This window comes from Sinocyclocheilus rhinocerous, unplaced genomic scaffold (genome assembly GCF_001515625.1).
Source record: "Sinocyclocheilus rhinocerous isolate Xijiao unplaced genomic scaffold, SAMN03320098_v1.1 scaffold153, whole genome shotgun sequence".
Taxonomy (NCBI): domain Eukaryota; kingdom Metazoa; phylum Chordata; class Actinopteri; order Cypriniformes; family Cyprinidae; genus Sinocyclocheilus; species Sinocyclocheilus rhinocerous.
In genome coordinates, this window is record NW_015660878.1 from 2,561,868 (window position 1) to 2,573,770 (window position 11,903).

The following is an 11,903-nucleotide window of genomic DNA, read 5'->3' on the forward strand; positions in this document are numbered from 1 at the left end:
TAGACCTACTGTTTTACTGTATCATTTTTGGTTACACTTTATTTTAAGGTGTCCTTGTTACAGTGTAATTATACTCAGTGTAAAAGTAATAAGTAATATTAATTAACTACATGTACTTACTATATGGTTAGGGTTAGGGTTTGGCTTAGGGTTATTATTGTTATTATAATAGTAAGTACACGTAACGTCTAACAAGAACACCTTAAAATAAAGTGTTACCTTATTTTTAATTAAATAAATGCACCTAAATGTATAGACAAAGCCTTGGTAAGAGACTTCTTTTAAAAACATTGAAAAGTCTTACCAACCCAAAACTTTTGAACTTATACAAACTGTAGAGTTTGTATATTGTATGTATGTATTTTGTACGTAATGGTCGATCTTGATGTCAAAACTCTACTTTTAAAAGGATAAGTCACACAAAAATGAAAAATGTCTTCATTTACTCATTCTTATGGACTTTCAAACTTGTATGACTTTCTTTCCTCCGTTTTAATGCAGGATGTTCAATGCCGTTTTCAGCACAATGTAACTGAATGGCAACCATGTCTGTCTAGCTTCAAAATGTATCATAAAAGTACCATAAAAATAGTCAGAACATCTGTTATGTGCATATTCAAATTGGAGAGTTATGAGATAACCAGTGACATTTGGCACCATGGACATCAAAACAGGCTCTAAACATTTGAATGTACACAAATGGATATAAAAATATAAATTTTTAGGTAAACTATTACCTACAAAAGAATTAGAAATAGTTTTATATGAAGCATAACATGTCACACTACAGGACATGGCTATCACTGCTTGAAATTTCATGTCAGCTACTCACAAGTATATTACCGTCTGCTCACGCGGCACCAAGTAATCCAGGTTTCACCAAGCCCGTCCGCAGTAATTTAAAGCACACAGCAGACTAGTCTCCTCGCAGAAATAAATGGCACTCGAGTCAGTGACCCTGATCCAAACCCAGCTTTATTACACACTCACTGAACATGGGCCCTTCTCACCTCCTCCTCAGTCTGGACTCGCATGTCGAGCGGAACATGTCTGATAATGATGGCTACCAGTCAGTCATTCAGCTACGCTCTGCCTCTGCCGCAATGATCTCTGGACCTTAAATGTGCCTGTAGTGAACAGATTTGGAATTATTTGGGGTATAAATGGCTGTCTATTATCTGTGTGTGACGGTGTGTGTATTGATGGTCTGTGGCTCGTGGTATACGTCACACTTTAGAATGTGGTAATGACAGTCCTTGGGCCACAGAGTCTCATTAAGAGTGGACACACACATACACACACACACACACCCCACTAGAGGTTATGAAGAGGGCCAGCGCACTCTGAAATTGTTCTGTAAATAAGCACAGCATTCATCTACAACCCCGACCACTGGATTCCCCTCTGGGATAGTGCAAATCTTATGTCAGACTTCAGCTGCCAGCATTTATTGGCTTGATTTGTCATTGTGCTGATGATATAGTTATAGTACAGATTGAGATATTTGTCTGTATGGTATATCGGCTCCAGCCGGGGTCGATTGAGATGATTGTTACTGTGCTGACTGGTGGGTAATAAGTTTGAGCTGGAAAGGGGATTGTGAGTGTTCATGGTGCCTACGACTAACAAATGACTCACAGAAACATCAAAGATGTGTGTGTGTATGTTTTAAATGCTATTTTGGGGCATTTTGACACTTTTATGTAGAGAAACTATACAGAGGTGACAGGAAATGATGCAGAGAGAAGGTGAGTGGGACCATTATACCTCACAAGCTGAAACCGAACTCCCATGTGAGCTGTTCTATTGTTCAAGTTTGGAACATATGCACAATGTAATAATATCCAATATTAATTTTAACAGGATCGTGGTATACGTCACACTTTAGAATGTGGTAATGACAGTCCTTGGGCCACAGAGTCTCATTAAGAGTGGACACACACATACACACACACACACACCCCACTAGAGGTTATGAAGAGGGCCAGCGCACTCTGAAATTGTTCTGTAAATAAGCACAGCATTCATCTACAACCCCGACCACTGGATTCCCCTCTGGGATAGTGCAAATCTTATGTCAGACTTCAGCTGCCAGCATTTATTGGCTTGATTTGTCATTGTGCTGATGATATAGTTATAGTACAGATTGAGATATTTGTCTGTATGGTATATCGGCTCCAGCCGGGGTCGATTGAGATGATTGTTACTGTGCTGACTGGTGGGTAATAAGTTTGAGCTGGAAAGGGGATTGTGAGTGTTCATGGTGCCTACGACTAACAAATGACTCACAGAAACATCAAAGATGTGTGTGTGTATGTTTTAAATGCTATTTTGGGGCATTTTGACACTTTTATGTAGAGAAACTATACAGAGGTGACAGGAAATGATGCAGAGAGAAGGTGAGTGGGACCATTATACCTCACAAGCTGAAACCGAACTCCCATGTGAGCTGCTCTATTGTTCAAGTTTGGAACATATGCACAATGTAATAATATCCAATATTAATTTTAACAGGAAACGGGTGTAGCAACTAACTACATTTTAAGTTTTTGGAAACTACTTTTTGCAAGTTTTTTGGACACTGAAAGAAAAAAAAGAAAAAGAAAAAAAATGACCACATAAAAAACAATAATGATTTTATGCAACATTTAACAGACAACTGGTCAAAAAATAAAAATAATAATGTACAAAAGAAATGGTTTAGCAACAAGACAAACATAGATATTAATATTTAAGTAATCTGAGGTCATTTTCAATATAGCCGAGAACTGATATGCAATATGGTGCCATTTGTCTTGAGTTGTGATCACAGTAGAAAAATTGTGGCAAAATTTTGCAGGTAAAAAAACTGTCTATTATAAGTGTAACAATGTATGAGGCAGCATTCTGTTGGTCAATGCACCAAATGTGCATGTCCAACTTGAACCCTTTGAGAAATCTGTTCGTAAATCTTTTGCCTTTACAAAAAAATTACCAATTGGATGGATTCCTATTAAAATGACTGGATTTCACTGGTGAATATTTGTTGAACAGTGGTAAATGTCACCACGCTTTTGGTATGAACCAAAGAGTGTGATCTGTAATGTGAGAATGAGTCGGATGAACATTCTGACATACAGCGTTGACATGGATGAACTGGTGGGTGAATTCATTGGCTTCGTTTTACGTTTTCTTGTTTTTCCACCACCATTACTTTGCCTTACTGATTGTTAGATAAATATTAACATAAATATGGAGGATGAGCAAAAAGTCAGATGGTAGAAGAAAACAGATGATATATGTGGTGAGATGACTCATATATTGAAAATGATGAATATTATTAAATATCTAACCTCTGCATGCTCACCAATCGAAATAGAGTATCGAAGAGCGCTGTATAATATGACTAAATAGAAAACACTACTAACCGATTTTATATTCTTGAGCTGTATTTACAGTATATTCTTAAGCAAATTAGGTTTTATATTGTGTCCTCTCAGTTTTCAGATCATTCCTAATATTGTACATTTTAATCATATAGATCTATTGAGATGTTATTTCCCCCCCCAAATTAGAGTGTGAACAGGTAGTGAACGCACAACGGGCAGTACTACAAAATCCAGCAGTTAGCAAACAAATCCTGAAACTATTTAGCATTACTGTCTTGTCAGAATATTTTAAATGATTTAAAGCTTGTGTATTTGCATAGTGTGTGGATTCTAGTTTGCGTTTTGCACATCTAAAGCTGCACTGGATGTTTTCCGAGTACCGAGAAACACTCGAGACCAGAGCACTGACACACGGCTCACCAATAAAACACCAACACTCTTGAGGTGAGAGAGAAAGAGAAAAGCATCTCTGCCTTTCAGTTTGCCTGAGGGAATGCTATCCGCTCCATTTTTACATGAAAGACCTTTTCTGTTTTTGTGATTGAGGGCATCGGGATGGCCTGGGGGAAGAGAGTTTGTGGGGGAGTGTTGTAGAATTGGGGGTGTGTTGGATGGTAATTCGCACGGAACAGCAAAATCCAATCATCCCGGTCAGTCAAAGCGCTGAGCATACAAAAAGCTGCCGTTCTCGTCCATACAAACATGTGCGCTCTTCGGGTGGATATGAATCTGCTTTATTCGCGGTCGATTGAAGACAATGGTGCACGCCGCAGATAAGATTCGCCTGGTCTCCTCGGACAGAGAAAATAACTATTACCCACCCACCTCGACCCCCTCGAAAACATACACACGTCCCAAACGTCCCACTCTCAAGCAATGAACACAGATAAGCAAATGTCATGTTGTTCTTGAGTTAACCCGCATTCATAGCAGTCGCCGTCACTTTCATAATCAAAATCAGTAACGGCCCAAGGGCCATGAAGGAAAGAAAAAAATAAAACAAGCTAATAAGCAGATGCTAATGAGCCCCAGAGAAAGGTCAAGTCTAAACAAAAGATTTTCCCCTTATAAATATTTAACTATGATTAGTATTACAGGAACAGGTAATTAAGCCATCAGGCATCAGGGCCGGCTACCTCTGATTGGGCTCTCATTTAAGATTAGTTCACTTGAGTGAAGGACCCCTCAACAGCCCCTAATGGGCTTCTTTTGTTTGTGAAGATGTCCAATGAAAAAAACAAACCATACGCATAAACAACGCCAATGACTTCTGTCCTGCAGATAACAGGAGGCAATGAATGTAAAAGAGCTATTTAAAAGATATGACTTGTAATTATATGGGTATTTGCATATGATGATATTGGTTTTTCAAAAATAGAGCTTCTGAAGGAAGAAAGGAATGAGATCTGAAATAGAAATGGCCATACACTGTATGCACAAGGGGTCCCGGTTTGTGCCTGACAGGCTGATCAGCCTTACAGGCTCATATGGTAAGAGTTAGCAGTAGGTCAGGCACAAAGCAGGACACCAATGGGCCTTAGTATAAAGGCAGCATATATGACAACCCAACATGCACTAGGTGAAATCGACTTGACAGATATATTATAAGAAAACAGGAAAACGAATGCAGAGAGGTTCAGAAGTGACAGCTGTGCAGACTTATTCAAACTCCGATTTTTGCTAAATACATATAAATGTGTGGATTTTGAAAGCATAGTTGAATAATTAATTAATGAGTAATTAAGTCTCAGTCACATAGATACATCAGAATAAATTAGAATACAAATTATTTTTATCAGTGTTGTTATTGTTACCTTTATCTAAAATTAACTACTTCTTTTGAAATAACACTAAAAATTGAACGAAACGTAACAATTGATTAATTGGCAACTAAGTTGAAGTTGAAATAATGTAAACTAAAACTGAAACAAAAACACAGCTAAACATACATTTTAAATGATTTAAACTAAAATATGATAAAATGCAAATAAAAATTACAAAAACAAGACTACAACTTAAAAAAAGCAAACTGATAAAAATATAAAAATAAGCGTACAAATCAATCTAAAAATAAGCTAATTCAAAAATATTAATTGTACTAAGAAATGTTTTTAATAAATTATTTTATATAATTTTTCATAATAAATTAGTATATAATTAAAAGTATATAAACAATAGACTACGAATTCAGATTGAATGATTACAGGACTATAGGTTATGATAACTAATGAGGATGAAAATATAACCTATATATTATGATAATGAATATGTATAAAGCTATAAAGCTACTTGACTGCTTTAAAAAAAACTCTTTATTAAAAAAAATATGCACGATTAGTAAGAGCATAAGCATTCAATAAATGTGTTGAAATTAGATTTAGTGCCATCTATGATCAAATCGATTGAAGACAATGGTGCACGCCGCAGATAAGATTCGCCCGGTCTCCTCGGACAGAGAAAATAACTATTACCCACCCACCTCGACCCCCTCGAAAACATACACACGTCCCAAACGTCCCACTCTCAAGCAATGAACACAGATAAGCAAATGTCATGTTGTTCTTGAGTTAACCCGCATTCATAGCAGTCGCCGTCACTTTCATAATCAAAATCAGTAACGGCCCAAGGGCCATGAAGGAAAGAAAAAAATAAAACAAGCTAATAAGCAGATGCTAATGAGCCCCAGAGAAAGGTCAAGCCTAAACAAAAGATTTTCCCCTTATAAATATTTAACTATGATTAGTATTACAGGAACAGGTAATTAAGCCATCAGGCATCAGGGCCGGCTACCTCTGATTGGGCTCTCATTTAAGATTAGTTCACTTGAGTGAAGGACCCCTCAACAGCCCCTAATGGGCTTCTTTTGTTTGTGAAGATGTCCAATGAAAAAAACAAACCATACGCATAAACAACGCCAATGACTTCTGTCCTGCAGATAACAGGAGGCAATGAATGTAAAAGAGCTATTTAAAAGATATGACTTGTAATTATATGGGTATTTGCATATGATGATATTGGTTTTTCAAAAATAGAGCTTCTGAAGGAAGAAAGGAATGAGATCTGAAATAGAAATGGCCATACACTGTATGCACAAGGGGTCCCGGTTTGTGCCTGACAGGCTGATCAGCCTTACAGGCTCATATGGTAAGAGTTAGCAGTAGGTCAGGCACAAAGCAGGACACCAATGGGCCTTAGTATAAAGGCAGCATATATGACAACCCAACATGCACTAGGTGAAATCGACTTGACAGATATATTATAAGAAAACAGGAAAACGAATGCAGAGAGGTTCAGAAGTGACAGCTGTGCAGACTTATTCAAACTCCGATTTTTGCTAAATACATATAAATGTGTGGATTTTGAAAGCATAGTTGAATAATTAATTAATGAGTAATTAAGTCTCAGTCACATAGATACATCAGAATAAATTAGAATACAAATTATTTTTATCAGTGTTGTTATTGTTACCTTTATCTAAAATTAACTACTTCTTTTGAAATAACACTAAAAATTGAACGAAACGTAACAATTGATTAATTGGCAACTAAGTTGAAGTTGAAATAATGTAAACTAAAACTGAAACAAAAACACAGCTAAACATACATTTTAAATGATTTAAACTAAAATATGATAAAATGCAAATAAAAATTACAAAAACAAGACTACAACTTAAAAAAAGCAAACTGATAAAAATATAAAAATAAGCGTACAAATCAATCTAAAAATAAGCTAATTCAAAAATATTAATTGTACTAAGAAATGTTTTTAATAAATTCTTTTATATAATTTTTCATAATAAATTAGTATATAATTAAAAGTATATAAACAATAGACTACGAATTCAGATTGAATGATTACAGGACTATAGGTTATGATAACTAATGAGGATGAAAATATAACCTATATATTATGATAATGAATATGTATAAAGCTATAAAGCTACTTGACTGCTTTAAAAAAAACTCTTTATTAAAAAAAATATGCACGATTAGTAAGAGCATAAGCATTCAATAAATGTGTTGAAATTAGATTTAGTGCCATCTATGATCAACAGAACAGCCACGAGGAAGGGTCAAGAGGACCCCCCTTCACCTGGAGCTGACACATATATGCCGTTTATGTGTGTGTGTGTGCAGGTCAGTCCACGAGGACGGCTGTATGTTATCGCTCTTGTGCTATAACACACACACACACACACACACAAAAGCAGGTGTGTGTGCAAGCTCATCATAAAGGGAGCAGTTCTTGGAATCCCAGCGCTCTTAGCAGGAGGATGTGAGGGAGCTTTAACACGTCTAACAGAAATTACACAGCTTTGCAGGTAAGTCAAGATGGAGACGGGTTTATTCTTCTCCACACATTCCCTTGATGGAATTTCCCAACCTCGAGACACAAACCAATAAAAGCGGACAAGAAAGCAGTCATATACCAAGCGATAATGCTCCCGTCTGCGTATGTGTGTGTGTGTATGTCAGAGGAAAAAGAGCGAACGATTCTCTTGAGACAGACACTTGACATTTGTTGAATCAGACAATATATTCAGAATGTGTGACCGAAAAAAAAGAGAAATGAATCACTTTTATCTTTTCTCATTCCAATCTCTCATTATGCCAAGTTTATCAAGCAGTTCCGGTCCGGTGTGACTCTGTAAGCTTGTTTAATAGAAGCATATCTCTCCCCTTCCCATGCCACGCAAATAAAAAAAGGGGGTTGTGTAGGATTAGGGCAGGGAAGAGGACATTACTGCCTTGTAAAAGGGACTGAAGACATTTCAGCGCTCCTCAGAGGGAGGGATGAACAGCAGAGAGTACATGAGCGGGAGGGGGGCAGATACACTAGCAGAGGAAAACATTCAAATCCCCTCAAAGGGAAAACCAGTTTTCCAGTCTCACAGTAAAAGGGATTGAGAGTTCACACATGGATAGGTTTATGTTCAGTACACTCTGCCTACAAAACAGCAGCTCAGAGAGAGAAAAGTATATGTATACTGAACGCTTGAGTCAGTGTGCACCTGTGGATCACTGACATTTACACACTGGCTCTACCTGTCAAATTACCACAAGGAAGCTGAAAGCTTGTTACTTTAAGTCGGCATGCAAATTAAATTCACCCTATCTATGTTCTAAATGCATGGTATTGATCTTATTGTGAACAACACATCTACGCATACATTTCATTTTTTTTAAATGTTTTGATTTTGAAATCTTGTCCTAAAAATGTCAAATCAGGACCTGGTGAAAATGGCAAGACTTCTCTCTGGTGATGCACGCTGGACTTTTCCTATCATTTAGTCCAATTAAACCCCGCCCCCTTCCAAGCTCATGTTCATCTACCTCCATTTTAGAGTGCAACACCCACATCTCAAAATCCAATTTGCATGCCTGCTTGGATGCTCATTACAATACTGAAGATCTGTTGCTGCTTCATTGTGACTTTAAAGGTGAGTGCATAATTTTTGTAATTTAGTGACTAGCATAAACAGCATTGCAAAAATAATATCTCCCTGCATCTGTATATGCATACTTTCCTACTATATAGTATGCAAAAATTGTATGCCAAAGAAGTATATCCGATTACATAGTATTCGAAACACAGCAGGCGAAAAGAACCTGTATGACCTACTGCTTTTGGCAAAATTCAGAAGAACTGATGAACACTTTACTATCCCATGAGGCCACGGGAGAGAAGTCGTGAATGCTGGGAGAGCAATGCAACTGGTGTCAAACACATAAAGTGGATGGAGTACGTCAAGATTGCATTGATACTACACAAATATATACAATATTTAACAGACGCAAAGTAAGTTCAACTTACACAGCTACTGTTTCCATCCACCCATTCATATTTCCATCCATCCATCCAATGTCTGTAAGGCCTATAAACCTTGAAATTCCAAGGTTAAAACTTTTTTCAAAACTTACTTTTTTAAAACAAGCCCATTTTTAATGCTTTACTTTTCTATACTTTTATTTTCTAACGTTTCCTTTTCTGGTTAAAAAATATTTTTTTCTTGAAAGATCAATCCAAGTCAGTTAACTCGACAGCCATATTTGCAACGACTCCAGACAGCAATTTCGGGCATGCAAGACCAACTCCTATCTACCTAAATGGGCAAATACTAAAATCTCAACTGCTGCCCAAATTCATGTTTAATTAACACATTTCAAATGAGTGGCAAATTCTCACATGAACTGACTCATAAATGTTGTTTTAATGCTCAAATATTTGAAAAAAGGTTTATATTTCGGGTTGGTCCAGCTAATGCGGCATAAGCATTCCAAAATGTGAATCTCAAGATACTGAATTTTTCTAACAGGAGCTTCCAACAGCAGTTGCAGTGATGTGATGACTTAACCAAATGCTGATTGGCCCTTTTATTTAAAGACTAGACTTATTCTGCCAAATTGCATATGCACTTTCTACATTTATGGTAATGAGTGGTTTATATACAGTCTTTGGTTCAACTCTCATTAATTTTTTTAAAATTCGAACTGCATTTCTGTATCCTGTTTGCTACATCAATCCAAGGAATGAATTTGGAACCTAAAAGGTATTCTTAGTTTAATTCCAAATGATCATGCCATTTCTCCAACAAAAGCACTTTATCAAAAACATTTAAACTTAGGGAACTAGTAAAGTGGAGTAAACTAGCTATTTTTGTAACTTTCCAGTCTTCAGTTCACTTTAGATGAGTTACAGCATTAAGGAAGACACAGAGATTTGTAGCCAAGTAAAGAAAGTTAAACTTCTATCAGCACATGCCACACTCAGGCCTCTGCTGTGACTCCTCCATTTTTCTCCCACTGAAAGGTTCATCCCTCACAAACACGCACCCCGAGACCAGGCACTCACACACCTTCACATCCTGTCGCCAAGACAGCAGCACTGACGCTCATTATCGTGTCCCTAATCTCAGGAGGAAGTATGCATGTCGACTGTAACCTTGGATTCCCTTGATCTCGCGCTCTCTTGCAAACACACGCAAACTCATCACTTCTAAAACTAAAAAAGAGGGTTTTTAAAGATAGCCATACATGGGAGAGAGAAAGAGAGAGTGAAAACAAGCAAACACTCTAAACTTTGTTCCAAACACTTAGTAATCGACATTAAGTGCGACACTACTAATTAACACTAACCGAACATAAGTTTAAAATGTCAGGAAACATGTCTATCCACACCAAAAGTGCTAAGCTTTGAACCTTATTTACCCCTACAATGTTCATAGTAGAACCTTAAGGGTATATGCTACTACTCTAAGGTACTAAAATTAATCTTTTAATGGTAGATGAGGTACAAAATTGTCGCTTAAGGCTTCTGCCCCAGTGAGAAGAGTTGTACTGTTAAAGGTACAATGTTTGCACTTTTCTTTTTTCTGACAGTGTAATAGAAACTGCTCAGAACCTCTCTAAAACCTCCAAACAGACCACTCTGACCAGCTAAGGGAGACTAGCTACAGTATGACCAACAAACCAGTTTAGGCTTTAAACTAATTTGCTGGTCATAGCTGGTCAGACTGGTCTGTATGGTGGTTTTAGAGAGGTTTTGTTGGAACTTTGAGCTGGACTGCATACCCCAAAAGCATCGTAAGCCCAAGTTGATCGTACCGCCATTGGTTTCAATGGGTCTACGATGTACTTATGTGCTTATGATGCTTTTGGGAAACGCAGCCCATGTTGATAAACCAGCTAAATACCAGTTCAGCCTGGCTGGGAAACCAGGTAGACCAGCTTACATCGTATAAAACCAGCAAACCAGACTGGTTCAAGATGCATTTTTTCCTAGCAGGGCGTCAAACAAAACATGTAGGCTTAATTTGCAGTTATTTGGACCAATGAGATTTCACACAGAGTTTCCCGTTGTCATTTAAGTGAGGGCTGCCACCAGAGCCATTGGCACAATTTTTCGCAACTCATTTTACTCTGGTAATGTGAGGTATTTCCAAGTAAAACAGAATATTCAAAAAAAAAAAAAAAACGGATAGCAAACAGTGACTATGAAATACCGAAACAAAGCAAAATTATACAAGTTACTTGGGTTACTTGGAACATAACTATTGGTTTATATTAAAGAAGAACTATCTCAGAGAAAATGAAGATATTAAAGATCTTGATGCTTTTGGGAAACGCAGCCCATGTTGATAAACCAGCTAAATACCAGTTCAGCCTGGCTGGGAGACCAGCAAACCAGACAGGTTCAAGATGCTTTTTTTCCAGCAGAAAGTCAAACAAAACATGTAGTTTTAATTTGCAGTTATTTGGACCAATGAGATTTCACTCAGAGTTTTCTATTGTGATTTGAGTGAGTGCTGCCACCAGAGCCATTTCCACAATTTTTCGCAACTTTAGCATTTGACTTCTGTAATGTGATGTATTTCCAAGTAAAACAGGATATTCAACAAAAAAAAGGATGGCAAATAGTAACTATTAAATACCGAAACAAAGCAAAATTATACAAGTTACTTGGCTATTGGTTAACATAACTATTGGTTTATATTAAAGAAGAACTATCTCAGAGAAAATGAAGATATTAAAGATC